Here is a 16829-nt window from a genome sequence, read left to right as displayed (position 1 = left end):
CAGAAAAGGCAAAGTTTCTCATAAAAACATTACTCTAATTAAATATAGAAATCTCTACAACAATTTCAACCTGACAAGTAAATGACTTTAGAGTTAATTTCTGCGATAGTTCTACACAGGCTCATTGAACAACATTAAACAAACTCGTGGTTTTAAAATTAAGCCACCACTCACCCAACTACAAATGCATCAAGAGATAATGGTTATAATAGGAGGTGTGTACTTAAAGTGTGATTACACAGCTTTACTTTAATTACACATGGTCTGCCGCTCTTGGTACCAGCCCTTTTACTCTCCAACAATCAACAGGCCCAGCTCGACAGTCTCCTCAGGCACGGGAGAAAACACAAAGTAACAAGACAAGCTTCTAAAACACACAAACAAATGGTGTTAATTCAATAATGGCAATTTAAACTATGGCCTGGAAAACTTCAAGCAACCAATTGATCCAGTGAATAAAATAACAAAAAAAAAAATTAACCACACTTGATAAACTATGAAAACACAGGCATTTCATTACTAAGGAAATGGTTGAGGAATTCTAATTTGGCAATACCCATAGCACAGATTGAAGTATCTGACGAGAATTTCGAATGAGGCAGCAAGAGCCAACAATAAATTAAATCACGTAGTTACCACAGTTCATGGGCTGAAATTTTACGCGCCCCCCCCCCCCCCACCCCGCTCCCACCCACCACCAAAAAAAAACCTGTCCATGGTTCCAATGCCGTCGTAAGCAGAAACAAGGCTGTCAATCAATGAACGTCAGAATCACCAACGCCAGTACCAACAGTCTTAGTTCTACGCGTTGCTATTATACTGCCTCCCAGCGTCCTTCCAAACACATGGGCGACTCACGCCTCCTAGCGGCTCTGTGTTCACTCTCTCTTTTCGTGCCTCGCCTCAGGCGCACCCCATATAGGCAAACTTTACCCCAGACGGGATCGATAACCTCTAGGTCGACGTGGACGCATCAAGTGTGTAAGCCTAGGGACCGATGACCTCAGCAGTTTGGTCACATAGGAACATACCAAAAATCCGATGCTACACGCGGGAAGTACTGCTAGTGAGACCTCCTCCCAAATCCAGCTGCATATACATTAATGTACCTGACAGTGTATTTTAATGTCGTTGACAAACAGAAAACGGACTTCTCTCTCTTTTATAGGGTGCGACTTCTACTTGAAGTTGAGCATGAGGTATGCGACCATTACGATTAATCAATAAACACATTCAATGCTGATTGTCGCTAATTGCACATCTTGGGTGTTGCAGGTAAATGTTATATTGAATCCAAACTCTTTATTACGCTTTCGGACGTGCCCATCATCAGACAATCTGCTAAAAGATATATACATCATTAACACAGAAATACTTCACAGGTCATACGGTAAGGTGAAAAAAGTGGCGCACAAATTTAAAGAATACATATCAGTGTACAATGAAAGCAAAACGACTGCCCATTCATAATAATTTAGTAGTCCAAGAAAGAGCATTGCGCGTGCCTAAGTTGAGAAGTGACAGTGTTCACAATTCTAGCGGTCTGTGACGCTTCACCTTGGTGTTTACATCGGCAAATAGAACCAATATAATAGTTAAGATACAGGATACTTCAAGATTCATAGCAATTTAATTCATCGTATCATTTCTCTTGAAAATAATGATTCCAGAAAGTAGAAACAGTTGAAATATAAGAATTCCACGTTGGTAGAATTACTGCAATGACGAGCGTTTCACATCTGTTTCAGTGGATGACTGGATGCCGGCATGGTATCTCAACATCTTCGGTCAAACTATTGGCTATCCTCATTAATAACAAAATAAAAACTGAGTGAATGGATGAATCATGAACTTCAACGGGCGTCATGGAACGTCAGCCCCGCACAAATGCAACGAACAACAAGCAAAATTATATTAAAAGAAATCGTGGATAGACTGACGGTTTACGAACATGGAGGAGAAGTGTTAGAACCTAACTGGAGTCAACAGTCGTTTTTTTTTATATATAGACCTATGCAGGTAATAGTTTAAACCTCAATCCGCTATAAATTTTGCAGTTGTAGGCTCTTCTAGGCTCCAAATTCTTTCAAAAGATCCCATTTATTCCACAGTTTTATCTTTAAACAAACAGACAAACGGTATAATAAATATATTTAAAATGGGTGTATTTATTTGTAATTACTTCGATTGCCACTTGGTGTCTATAGTTTTTAGATAAGAGAAACGTATCAGCTGATTGATATACGTCTTAGGTCAGCTTCAAAATGGCCGATGTGAAGCTTTGCGAGCGAATAATTGCTCTCTTTGGAAACGGGGTTAGCGTACCTGAGGCAGGATGTTTTTATGATTTTCATGCTTCCATAGCAATGAGATGGATTAGACGATTTAGAGATAATACCTGCAAGATTAGGAGACAACACGAAGAATTTTGTCATGGCGGCCCAGAGTGCTCCTTTGTCACTCATCCAGGAACTAAGGAGAGCTTCATATTTCTCGGGAATGTCGAGAACTACTCTCAGAAGATTAAATGACCATGGAACAATTGCTGGCGAACAGGCCATTGCCGCGCGTAGTGGCCGCGAGGTTTGAAGTGTCATGTCACGGACTGCACGGCCCCTCCCCCCAAAAGTTCGGGTCCTCCCTTGGGCATGGGTATGTCTGTATTGTTCTTAGCATAAGTTAGTTTAAGTAGTGTGTCAGTCTAGGCACTGATGACCTCAGCAGTTTGATCCCTTAGGAATTCATACACATTTGAACATTTTGACTAGCAACTGTGAGAGCCTGGAAAGATTTAGACTGGAGGAAAGTCGTTTTCCGACGAGTGCGCAATCGAGTCCACGAGGAAAGGTCCTAGTCTTGTTTGCCGCACAGACGCGCAACGATATCATTCTTGCTTCGCGGCCACACGCGCTTGAAGAGGACTCGTGAGTATGAAATATTGGATTTGGATGTCTTACATGGATGCAAGAACTTTAGAATTTGACCAAAGCCAGTTCAGCATGCTATGAACATTTCCTTGAAACACTAATGACCCCAAGAACTCGAGTCTGGTACCTTGAAAGACGCTCACTTACCAACATGATAATCATCCATCACACACTACCATTAAGATTCAGGATTTGTTTCAAAGGAGGCAGAATAATATTCAGTGCCTCCCACGGCCTCCAAAATCGCCTGATCTCGAGCCCTTAGAACACGTACGGGCTTAAGTTAAGGAGACTCTGCGGGACTATCGGCCAGACCCCCTTTATGGTAACTGTGAATGCCCTATGGAATTTGGTTCATACTTCATGGGAGAAAATTGGCAAGGATGAGGACTTTTGTCACAGACTTGTGAATTCTATGTCTCAAAGTATCAAAAATGTTATTCATGCAGTTGACATGTTGACAAAATACTGAAGCTTTACGTAGCATATTCATCGGTTTATTTTTTTATTTTTATTTCTTTCTGTAGAAGGCCTACATAGTTGTTAGGCCAACAATATTTGTTTGAAAATACAAATCTACTTGGTACTATATTATTTATATTTTTATGGCAGGTCAAATGAGCGTTACACTTCAAGGATTATTATTAGTATTTTTATGGGAAGTCAAATGATTATCAACCTCCAACGATGATTATTATTATTTTATGGAAGGTCAGATAAATATTACCTTCCAGGGAAGATTTCCAGGCATCTGATTCACAAAACATAATTAGTTATTTACTGGTGAGAATACTGAAAAGAAGTAGAGAAAGAAAATATAATTTAATAACAAGAAGTAAATAAAGCACGAAGCATTTACAACGCGTGAAAAAGAAGTTTGAAGTGAGATTCAATGCGGCACATGTCACTTGCTATCAAGGAGTTACCGATGTCTTTTTTTTAGCGTAACGGTCGAATAGGCCTGCCGTAGTAGAAGAACGAATGTTAAACTGGAAACAACTGATACTCGGTTGTGTAAACCGAGCGTAAGAACTTCGAACAAAATGCCAATCAGCTGATACGTTTCTCTTAACTGAAAACTATAGAGCCACCAGGTGGCGGTCGAAGTAATTAGAAATAAAGACACCCATTTTCAATATTTTCACTATAGCCGTTTGTTTGTTTGTTTAATTATAAAACTATTATAAAATGGCATCTTTAGAAAGAATCTGGAACCCAGAAAAGCCTGCAACTGCACAACTTTTAGCGAATTAATGGAGGGACGAATGGAGACGTGTCGTCTTCAGCGATGAGAGTCGCTTCTGCCTTGGTGCCAATGATGGTCGAATGCGTGTTTGGCGCCGTGCAGGTGAGCGCCACAATCACGACTGCATGCGACAGAGGCACACAGGGCCAACACCCGGCATCATGGTGTGGGGAGCGATCTCCTACACTGGCCGTACACCACTGGTGATCGTCGAGGGGACACTGAATAGTGCACGGTACATCCAAACCGTCATCGAACCCATCGTTCTACCATTCCTAGACCGGCAAGGGAACTTGCTGTTCCAACAGGACAATGCACGTCCGCATGTATCCCGTGCCACCCAACGTGCTCTAGAAGGTGTAAGTCAACTACCCTGGCCAGCAAGATCTCCGGATCTGTCCCCCATTGAGCATGTTTGGGACTGGATGAAGCGTCGTCTCACGCGGTCTGCACGTCCAGCACGAACGCTGGTCCAACTGAGGCGCCAGGTGGAAATGGCATGGCAAGCCGTTCCACAGGACTACATCCAGCATCTCTACGATCGTCTCCATGGGAGAATAGCAGCCTGCATTGCTGCGAAAGGTGGATATACACTGTACTAGTGCCGACATTGTGCATGCTCTGTTGCCTGTGTCTATGTGCCTGTGGTTCTGTCACTGTGATCATGTGATGTATCTGACCCCAGGAATGTGTCAATAAAGTTTCCCCTTCCTGGGACAATGAATTCACGGTGTTCTTATTTCAATTTCCAGGAGTGTATAACGCATAAAAGCTGAGAATTCTGCGTGGTGACTATTCTTTCGGACATGTCCGAAAGAACAGACTTAACGCATTCATATAACATTTCAACTTTGTTTTCAATGGAGCAGCTTCATTATACAGGGTGATTCTAAAAGAATGCCACAACTTTAGGAATTTAAAACTCTGCAACGACAAAAGGCAGAGCTAAGCACTATCTGTCGGCGAATTAAGGGAGCTATAAAGTTTCATTTAATTGTACATTTGTTCGCTTGAGGCGCTGTTGACTAGGCGTCAGCGTCAGTTGATGCTAAGATGGCGACCGCTCAACAGAAAGCTTTTTGTGTTATAGAGTACGGCAGAAGTGAATCGACAACAGTTGTTCAGCGTGCATTTCGAACGAAGTATGGTGTTAAACCTCCTGATAGGTGGTGTATTAAACGTTGGTATAAACAGTTTACAGAGAATGGGTGTTTGTGTAAAGGGAAAAGTTCTGGACGGCCGAGAACGAGTGATGAAAATGTAGCACGCATCCAGCAAGCATTTGTTCGCAACCCAGGAAAATCGACTCGCAGAGCCAGCGGAGAGCTGCAAATTCCACAATCAACTGTATGGAGAGTTCTACGAAAAAGGTTAGTTATGAAACCTTATCGTCTGAAATTGGTTCAAGCACTGTCTGCAGCTGATAAGATTAAAAGAATCGATTTCTGTGATTTTATCCTTGCTCAAATGGAAACAGATGAATCTTTCAAAGATTGTGTTTAGTGATGAAGCAACTTTCCACACTAACGGGAAAGTCAACCGTCACAATGTCTGTATATGGGGCACTGAGAATCCGCGGGAAACAACTCAGTATGAACGTGACTCGCCTAAGGTGAACGTTTTCTGTGCCGTTTCAGCCAATAAAGTTTTTGGTCCCTTTTTCTTCGAAGGTGCTACTGTAACTGAACTACAGTATCTGGAGATGTTAGAGAATTGGCTGTTCCCTCAGCTCGAACAAGAAGCACAACAATCCATATTTCAACAGGATGGAGCGCCACCACATTGGCACTTATCTGTCCGTAACTACCTGAACGTCAACTACCCGAGGCGATGGATCGGCCGCCAGGCAGCCCGTGACAGAGCACTTCATCACTGGCCTCCAAGAAGCCCTGATCTTACCCCCTGCGATTTTTTCTTATTGGGGGTATGTTAAGGATATGGTGTTTCGGCCACCTCTCCCAGCCACCATTGATGATTTGAAACGAGAAATAACAGCAGCTATCCAAACTGTTACGCCTGATATGCTACAGAGATTGTGGAACGAGTTGGAGTATCGGGTTGATATTGCTCGAGTGTCTGGAGGGGGCCATATTGAACATCTCTGAACTTGTTTTTGAGTGAAAAAAAAAACCTTTTTAAATACTCTTTGTAATGATGTATAACAGAAGGTTATATTATGTTTCTTTCATTAAATACACATTTTTAAAGTTGTGGTATTCTTTTTGAATCACCCTGTATTTGAAGTAGAAGAAATAATATAACTGTGTCAGCCCATGAATGAATTGTGCTTTTTTTTCCTCTCTCTTTTAAACTGTGTCGTGGATTACCATGAGGCCCGATATTGTATTGTTATGAATGACAAACAAGAAGCCGTAGACGCAGCAATGGAAGCCACAAGGGAGGCAATAGTGATAGTATTAGCAAACAACAAAGCAATCAGTCACAAGTACCTACATCCAACCCGAAATTGTTTTTGGAATTTCCCTTGCAAAAAAGTCAATTTTTGATGCTGAACGATTCATGCACTGTCAGCACAGTAAAAGAGTTAGGCACATATAAATAAATTCCATTTTTGTGCATTCCACTGTTTGCATAAGTTTTTTGTGTACTAACACCGGAAATATTATTCTCAAGTTCAATGAAACTTTTTTTTTTTAGTGTTACATTGCTTCTATTGTTTACATGGGATTGTGGGTCCAACCTTATGCAAAACACTTTCGTTTTATGTTCTTCTCAAACTAGTTTCAGCGACAATATCACCATCGTCAGTAGGATTTTCTTTACTCTAAAACATGCAAAACTAGCACAGTTTCAAACAATACAAAAACATAGTGTTCATGTAAACATGAAAATTAGCATCGTTAAAAACATTACAAGGGTTGTTATTATACGCGTAATAACGTTTTTTAATCTCTTTAACGATGCTAATTTTGCAAGTTTTAGAATAAAGAAAAAGCCACTGATGGTAGTTATGTTGACGTTGAAACTAATTTGGGAAAGAAAATAAAACAATAGTGTTTTGCATCGTGACGGACCGACAACCTCATACTGTTTTTTATGCAATCACGGACGAAACAGAAGACTCTTAAAACGCAGTGATTGCTTCCATCGTTCTGTATGCTTTACGCACTTCTTGAATTTGGAGCTGTTCGATACTCTAGGAAATTGTGTCATTGATTTTAATATATATGGGATTGAACAGGGGTACTGGTCACTGTATTGTGCATAGGGGATACAGGAATCGCTAATTACAACAGTGGTCCTCATACTGACTATAAATGCATCCGTGAAAGATTTCTAATCGTATGTAGTGGAAGATGGGCAGAGGATAAATGACTCACATAGCTGGCTCAAGGAATGTAGAAATGAAAAGGGTTACTGTAGGGGGCACTGACATTTCTAGGTTCAAATCCAAAGCCGATGTTTGGAAGGATGGTCAGCAATGAATATTTCAAAGGATACCCCTGAACCTAATACCATTGTATGTGTTCCTTCCTTGAATCAATGTGCTTCTGCACATTTTGCAGCAGCTTTACTCCGCATACATAACATTTTTTCCATGTCAATCTTTCGATTACTTTGAATTCATCGTTTTCTCAATTTTTTCTTGGTAATACGCGCTGTAACTTACCTGTTCTCTGCATGATTTGACGGTTCGTTTTTCAGGTGAACTCAGTTGTGTACATAGTTGTGGAAGATTCCCTGTGATGGCCATCAGTAAATAATGTTCGTCCTCGTATACACTATAAAGGTAGGTCTTCTATCAATCAATATTCCTGAGCGGCAAAGTGAAACAACAAGTGACGGCAATATCGTATGCTAATGTTTCTGAAAAATTGTTCCAGAAAACTGTTCCTGGAGGTGTTGGGGAATTTGACATTGTGGTGTCACCGCTAGACACCACACTTGCCAGGTGGTAGCCTTTAAATCGGCCGCGGTCCATTAGTATACGCCGGAACCGCGAGTCGCCACTGTCAGTAATTGCAGACCGAGCGCCACCACACGGCAGGTCTAGAGAGACTTACTAGCACTCGCCCCAGTTGTACAGCCGACGTTGCTAGGAACGGTTCACTGAGAATTACGCTCTCATTTGCCGAGACGATAGTTAGCATAGCTTTCAGCTAAGTCAATTGCTACGACCTAGCAAGGCGCCATTTATCCTTTGCTATGTATCTAATGAAGCATGTACAGTAACAAGACCAATGTTCACCAATTGTGGATTAAAGTTAAGTATTCCAGAAGCTACGTACTTTTCTTTATAGCATTCATTAAGTATCCTGTTTCAGACCTCACGCCATCCTGCGTGAGCTTATAGCGTGCATTTCGGCTTCCTCAAACAACACGGTGTTGGCACTTCTGCCGACACTTCTGAAATTACCCATCACCTGTCTGCGTGAACAACGACAGGATGGCGGCAATACAGCGGCAGCCAAAGATCATTAGGGTCCCACTAAAGAAACATAGAAATCTATGTACGGTCAGTCAGTGTTTGACTGAGTTATTCTATTTATGATGTGCCAGGTCTTAACTTCTATTATTTTATTTAATTTCGAATATGGTTCTTTAAAGATAGTAGTCCGCGGCTCGTGGTCGTGCGGTAGCGTTCTCGCTTCCCTCGCCCGGGTTCCCGTGTTCGATTCCTGGCAGGGTCAGGGATTTTCTCTGCCTCGTGATGATTGGGTGTTGTGTGATGTCCTTAGGTTAGTTAGGTTTAAGTAGTTCTAAGTTCTAGGGGACTGATGACCATAGATGTTAAGTCCCATAGTGCTCAGAGCCATTTGAACCATTTTTAAAGATAGTATATGAAAATTCGGCGAATTGTGGATAATACTTGTTTTCCAGAGCATAAGTGACAATACGTCCCAGCACTTTTACCCGTTTTGATTATCGAAGTGAAAATACTTGAGGATGATGTGTGAACTGAAGTTCAAGGCGCTGGATTTATTTCACTTCAACTGAAAATTATTAGGAGAAGAAGTGAGTGTCCGTTATTCTTCGGATTTTACGGGAATTCTTAGAGATCTGAAACTTTTAGATCAAACGCAGGAAGAACTTTAATTTAACGCAGATAGCTGCAGATTATTATTCAGGGCCATCATTGTAATTAACCACTGCGCGTTCGCTGGGGATTTGTATTAGACCCGCAATAGTGCAGATGACCTCACCTCGATCGGAATTAATATTCTTTTAGCGTCCAGTATCGGGAGTGTGGAAGTAGACAGACTGTGTAAGAACGTTCAGTATTCATCTCGCGACAGGTAAGCGGCCACCCACTTCGCAAAACACCTTGATGAGATTATCAGATCGCTGGGATTTCCCATAATCGAGTACACAATTGGCTACTCACATTATTGTTAAATGCAGATAACAAAAAAACCAACTTCTACCCACCACGAAGACGAACCTACAAGGTCAAATAATACAAGTGAAAACGACTTGCACCAGTCTGCGAACAGCGGACACCTTATACATCTGTGCTTCTGCACCTTTATCTGTATCCCACTGTACGACGCGTAGTGCGAAGATGCAGCCGACTGATATCTGTTCTCACATTTCTAATTGCGTTTATGGGAGATGTATGGAAGAAATTACAATCCTAGTCCTTTCATACCATTTTCATTTCTTTTCTCTATTGGCATACTGTACTCTTAACCACACCATCCTTACGTAATAGGTGGGACGATGTAATACGTTTTCCGTCTCGTTTTGGAACTTTGGAACTTCTGATGTCCAAAATAGAATAAATAAATCTCTCTTTCACGTAAATTTAAAGGTGGCGGGGAAAGAAAGGAAAGGAAAGGGATTACTGATCTCAGCTACATCAAGACATCACGCGATATAAGCGGCAATGGATGAAAATGTGTGCTGGACCGGAATTCGAACCCAAGATATCCTGCTTACTAGTCAGATGCGCTTGCCACTCGGCCATCCATGACAAAAATTTAATGCCACTGTGCAGACTATCTCTGCGCGCTTCACGACTGACTCATGTTCGCATCTAGCGCCACCTCTTCCCAGTCTCTTGTCCATTTTCTCCATGTTGGCTACTCTGAGAGTCCCGTAGGAGGCTGGACGTATTTGTGCATCCGCAATGAAGAAGTGGCATCCATTGCCCATTGCGAATCAGTTATAGGAATGCGTTGTGTCTGTTCTTTTGGACATTTATACGGATGCAATGTGTCTGTGCTTTCGGGCATGTCCGAAACAAAAGACACCTCACACTCATATAAAATGTCTCTTCAACGCTCAACAACGTTCTCTTGCACCTGCTTCCATAGCACTTTCGTTATGAGAAGCTGTCACCCTTCCGACGGAGGTTGCGTAGTGGGTTCGGTTTTGTAATCACACTCGGAAGGAGGTGGTTTCAACTTCATATCCGGCCAGCTAGGTCTAAGATTCCGTAAATCGTTTCAGGTAAACTCCGGGATAAATGAAAATATTCGTGTGGGAAGTATCTCTCATCTGATAGACCGGTCACCTGATGCAAGTTATTTTTGTTTATTGCCAAATTGGCTGATTGCGAGTCGATGAGGATGAAATTATAATGAAGACAACACAATAGCCGGTCCCCGAACGGAGAAAAATCTCCGACCTGGCCGGGAACCGAACAGGGCCTCTCGCAGTGTATTCTGCCGCGATGACCAGTCAGCTATGGAGCGGGCAATTGCGAAGTGACTTCTCTCAACAGGATACAGCCAACTTCCTCACTCCTTCTCCCTTTCCTCCGCCTCTAATGACTCTGGGTACATACAGGTAAAATCGTCATAAAACGCACAATTGTGTGTATAGAGGTCAACGAATATTACATTTGAATTCAATAAGTCGTATTCCTATCTTTTCTATTTCTCCTGCTAACACAGTTCTATCAGAATCCCAAACAGAAGAAATACACTGCTGGGAAAAAAATAGTACACCCTTTTAGAGGTTACCAATTCACTCAAGATTTATTTTTGCAACAGTGATTATGGATTACATGAAATGATTACATTTACAGATGAATAGCACAAGCGGTTCTGAGACATCAGGTATCGACCCATGCTGAAACACCCACATTAGTGTATGGTTCAAATGGCTCTGAGCACTATGAGACTTAACATCTATGGCCATCAGTCCCCTAGAACTGAGAACTACTTAAACCTAACTAACCTAAGGACATCACACAACACCCAGTCATCAAGAGGCAGAGAAAATCCCTGACCCCCGCCGGGAATCGAACCCGGGAACCCGGGCGCGGGAAGCGAGAACACTACCGCACGACCACGAGCTGCGGACAGGTTTAGTGTATGATGTAGCCTCCACAGGTCGATATGCAGGTGCTGACTTTGGCATCCAGTCTATTGTACAGATGGCGAATACTGTCCTGGGACAAGTTTACCACGCCTGTTCGAACAGTTCATGTAGTTCTGTAAGAGCTACTGGTTGACGAGTAGGACGACTCGCTTTTCGTCCCATCAGACCCCCCAAGTGCTCGACTGGAGACAAGTCTGGAGATCGTGCTGACCGGCCAGTGTAGCCAAGCGGTTCTAGGCGCTTCAGTCCGGAACCGCGCGACCGCTACGGTCGCAGGTTCGAATCCTGCCTCGGGCATGGGTGTGTGTGATGTCCTTAGGTTAGTTAGGTTTAAGTAGTTCTAAGTTCTAGGGGACTGATGACCTCAGATGTTAAATCCCATAGTGCTCCGACCCATCTGAACCATTTTTAGATCTTGCTGGTCAGGGAAGTTGTTGCACTTCATGCAGATCACGTTCAGTTTCACGGGCAGTGTATTGGCGAGCATTATCCAGCTGGAACAACACATCACCTTCCTGTTGCAAGAATGGTGACAGCGTACATAGGAGGAATACACTCTACGAGACTGCGATCACTAGGTCTAGGTCGTACCCGCAAAGGACCATCACTTGCGTGCAGACAGAATCCGCTTTCACCGCTGAAGACCACGGCGAGGCATTCCAATGATCCTCTGTCAGAGCCAATAGAGCCGTGCACGTGGACGCTGACTTGAGTGGAGGACGGGCTACAGGTGTGCGTGCCCATAGTCCCATTGCTAATAAATGGTTCGCAATAGTTCTTATTGACACGTCTGGGCTCACAAGCCATCTTATCTATGCTGTGGTAGTTGTATTTTCTGCCGTTGCTGCCCTCGTAATGTGACGATCCTGGCGAGTGTCTGCGCTGCGTGGACGTCTAGAAAGTCGTCTACGAGTGTGCGAGTGTTCACCTGACCATTGATACAAGCGCCGTTGCAATTGTCCGCAGGACCATCCAGCCACTTGACATGCCGTAATGTGACCCCTTTCAAACTCACTCACTTGGCTGCAGGAAGCACAAGTGTGTCTCCCTGGCACCGTTGCCTATTTGCTTCACACGTTTGCACCACACTGAGCCTTTTGGCTGTAAGCATTCCCCATTAAAGGGTTGACACAGATGGCGTACTGGTAGCTATGCCACTACACTACTTGTAGGCGGACCACGTACAAACCATTATCAGTACACCTACTATGCCTTACGTGTCATATGCCATCATCGGATCAAAATCCACGTCATCCCTGCAGGTGTACTAATCTTTTTCCGGCAGTGTATATGTCAGTATTTTTCCGCAGACATCCCTCGCGTGTATGAAATACTTTTCCTTGCAATTTTACCGGTGAATATCTGTGCTAAAGGAATGTCTACAGTACATTTACTCCTTTGAAGGTGAAATTATTTTGAGGAGATCCATAAACGTTGTGGCCGAGCGATTCTAGGTGCTTCAGTCTGGAACCGTGCGACCGCTACTGTCGCAGGTTCGAATGCTGCCTCGGGCATGGATGTATATGGTGGCCTTAGGTTAGTCAGGTTTAAGTTGTTGTAAGTTCTAGGGGACTGATGACCTCAGATGTTAAATCCCATAGTGCTCAGAGCCATTTGTACCACTTAGGTCAATAAACAAATTTCTTGTTTGATATGTGTAAGCGGTATAATTTTATTATTTTTATGATTGTTTCGCTTAAAAGTAGATTTAAAGATAGCCACAACCTCAGACAAATAAAAACCGAAACGAAGCCAAAATTAGGGGAAGGAGAGCCACGTATGAAGCTTTTATCGAATTCAAAGGTAAAATATTATTTACCAACGTGACAAAAGACCGTAAGAAGTTTGGGACTTGTGTTAAATTAGTAAACAGATCGATGGCATCTTTCAACATACTCCGTGATCGTAATGGCATCGATATGGCAGATGACACAAAGAAGGCCAAAGTACAAAGCGTCTTTTTCCAAACTGTTTCACTGCAGAAGAATGTAATATGGTTCCTCATTTAAATCATCACACGAGTGTCAAAATAACAGGTACAGAAATAAGTGACCACAGGATAGAAAAATAACGGAAACTGCTGAACAGAGGAAAGGCAACTGGAGCTAACTCGGTGGCAATACGATTCTATGTAGTGTACGGAAACAACTTGCTCCTCTCCCAACAGCAATTTTTTTTTGCCTTACGTAAGCTAAAGCCCAAAGTGGAGGTGACATTAAGGCTCTTTCTTCCTTTTATTTATTACTATCTTTTCGTGTGGGGTCAGCTCCCGCTGGCTCTTGCCCCCCCCCCCCCCCCCCCGTACCGTCGTCGTACTGCTGAAATAAAGAGCTCAGTAAAGGTAATTTCCCCATAATATTCATTAAAGCAAGACATAAAGGAATTAAAAACATTAGCTGCCAATCAGCATTGATTTATATCAACGATGAAGTTTCAAAATTTGTGCCACACTGGGTTTCAAACCCTGGTCTCCTGCCTACTAGGCAGACGTGCCGTAAGTACGTCACCTGGCCTCTGTGGTCACCTCAGCTGCACGCACTAACCAAGCACGCGTCCCCTCAGACCCAAATTCTCGATTTACCCACACACTACCAATGTAACCTTTGCTCGTTAGCCTCGTCACTGGCAGCGTTTCACCGACTCCCGTAAGAATTCGATCTTGGTGTGCGTCTGCACTGAAGGTATCTTTGTCCCGTCCTCGCAGTAATTACGTATGTGGTATCTGTTCTTCTGGGCATGTCCGAAAGAACGGACACCACATGTATTAACTGAAGCCTCGAGAGAAAAAAAATTAGAAAAGAAAAGAGAAATAAAGAAGAAGAAAGAATAACAGAAACGGAAAAATAATATAACCTAAAGAAATAATACTTTATTGAAGAACAGAAACCATTATTTGTGAATATTAGTTTTTGGCACCAAATATCATAGATATTCTTTGCTCGAGACACGTCAATGTCGAAGAGTAATTTTGTCATACATTTTACAACTAATAAATCGAAAATATTATATTGTCATCATAGGTAAAGCAACTGATAATAGTAGTCTTCGTCTATAAAAACGAAATAGAAAAGGAATTTACGAAGATTTACAAGAACCAAAGATAAAATTAAAGTCAGAGGCTACGTATCACTGCGGATATATCATTGACTAGCCATAAATTATATCTGTGAACATTAAAATGACTGGTAATTGGGGAATTAGGAAGCATATACATTTCGTGTATCGTGAGCAAAATAAATGATCAGTTATTTGCTGATTAGCGGCTTGTGTATACTTTACAAACGATGATCTATAATAGAGTATTACTAGGTTATCAACGGAATTGTTTTCCTAGTCTGTGATACGTGAATTGTCGCTGCTGTCAGCGGAACACGTTACCAAAGGAAGTACATGATTTTATTATCCGAGTCTCTTAATTAAATGATGAATTCATTAAGATTTTGCATACATAACTATCTCGAATTAATGGAGATTACGGGAAAGACGGAAGTCTATAATGTATAGGATAGAGACGTAAAGACCAGACCTACACATTACTTTCTGCTTTGCTTCGCTGGGTGGTTTAGTGCATTTAATACAATATCAGTCAACTAGAGGTAAGTCAACCGAAAAAATAACATCGTTTACATGTTATAGCCCCTTAGTACTAGCAACGTAATACATTACATGAGAATCTTTTCATGGTAACGTGTGTTTGCAAATATAGTACTTGGTATGTGACTTGACTAGAAAAAACTGTGCTGGGTCGGCATAATATCGTGTTGTATATACAAAGTTATACCATCGGTAAACATGCACGCACTGTATAAGGAAGATAACATTGCCAAAAATACATCTCGTGACTGTCTCCGAGTATGGGCCGTAGTAGTAGCGTGACGGCAAGTGTGTATATTATATCGGAACAGCGCAAGATGCTCAGCGAGCAACAGGTGCAGACACTGTAAGAGAAGAATTATGCATGGCGGTGAGATAACCTGCTAAAATTCCAAGAGCTTTTATTCCTAGAAGAATCACCCAATATATTTCTTCCTCATACGTATATTTCGAGGAATGACCATGAAGGCAAAATTAAAGTGATTCGAGCTCGGACGAAGGCTTACCAGGAATCGTTCATCCCGCGACCCACTTACGAGAGAAACAGGTATTGGGAATCTGAAAATGTTACATAAGGTAGGCTCCGTCACACACCATAAGACCGCTTGCGCAGTATAAGTCTAGATGAAGATGACGAAATCATTCATTTTACTTTAAGTTTTGTGACTAATTCCTATGACTGATAGGTGTTTGTGTTTTATTTTTCATTTTTTTCTAATGTTACAAATAGCTGCTATTCTTTGTAAAATGCGTTGAACGTCGACAAAACTGTCTTCTGTCCACTGATTCCTAAATATGTGCCCTTCCTGTATCGATCCCGCACAGCCTCAAAAAGGTACCAACGTCAGCTATCGTCTCATTTGTATAGAAAACAGAGTGATGGGGTTATTAACCTTAATTTTATACGGAACAAGATTTTCGGCAAGCAGTTATACGTAAAGAGAGCTGTATTTCCAACTCGTTTACAGATGCTTTGTGACAAGCAGAGTTCTGTGAAATTTGTAGCTAGAATTATCTTTTTTTGCTTAGGACATTCTCCAGTTGCTTTTCAGAAAGTTTCTGTTATATTCTAGCCAGTAATGCCACCCGAGCCCGCTGCCAAAAGGTTGGCAGCATCAAAGTCCGGACGCTGTCCGCATAAGCAGCGCCAGCGAGACAGGAAATCGCCGCAAGTCTGCGCGCGCCACCGCTGGCTTCTGGCTTCTTAACCGCTGGAGTCGCGAGCGCTAGGACAATTCTGTATTCGCCGCTCAGTTGTATACTCGCCACCGAATTGTGTACTTGCTAGTCAGTTGTGTGTTCATCGCAGCAGAGTTGTTGTTTGTCGTCAGCCGACGCTGACCTAGCCGCTCCGACTCGAACTAGACAGATCTCTGTAGACACGGAGTTCACTACTGTGTTTCTGTATCTTCGTTAATAAAGATAAGTACCGACTTTTATTTAATCAGAGTGTTTGGGTTTTCATCTTTCTGTTCACTGTTCCAGCGGACCGGTCGGCCCGCTATTAAAAGTGTGGCGGTGACTTCGTAAGCCGTTTCTACAGCGAATTGTTTGTCGCTACGAACGCCGCCACAAAAGTTTCAGTGCACATTTTGTATCACTGTAACCCTGAGTGATGCCAGATTCTTAGATAAAGACGTCAGCAACATTATCAGTACAGGAGATACTCCTTTTCCTAATACTGTGTTTCGATGTTTTTACCAACTCCAGAAGTATTTAAAGGCTTAGTTGATTGAATTGTGATTTGTAATCAGCAATGCTCAGATCACACC

Source organism: Schistocerca piceifrons, chromosome 1, assembly GCF_021461385.2.
Source record: "Schistocerca piceifrons isolate TAMUIC-IGC-003096 chromosome 1, iqSchPice1.1, whole genome shotgun sequence".
Taxonomy (NCBI): Eukaryota; Metazoa; Arthropoda; class Insecta; order Orthoptera; family Acrididae; genus Schistocerca; species Schistocerca piceifrons.
The sequence above is the reverse complement of the archived record's forward strand: the minus strand, read 5'-3'. Positions refer to the sequence as shown.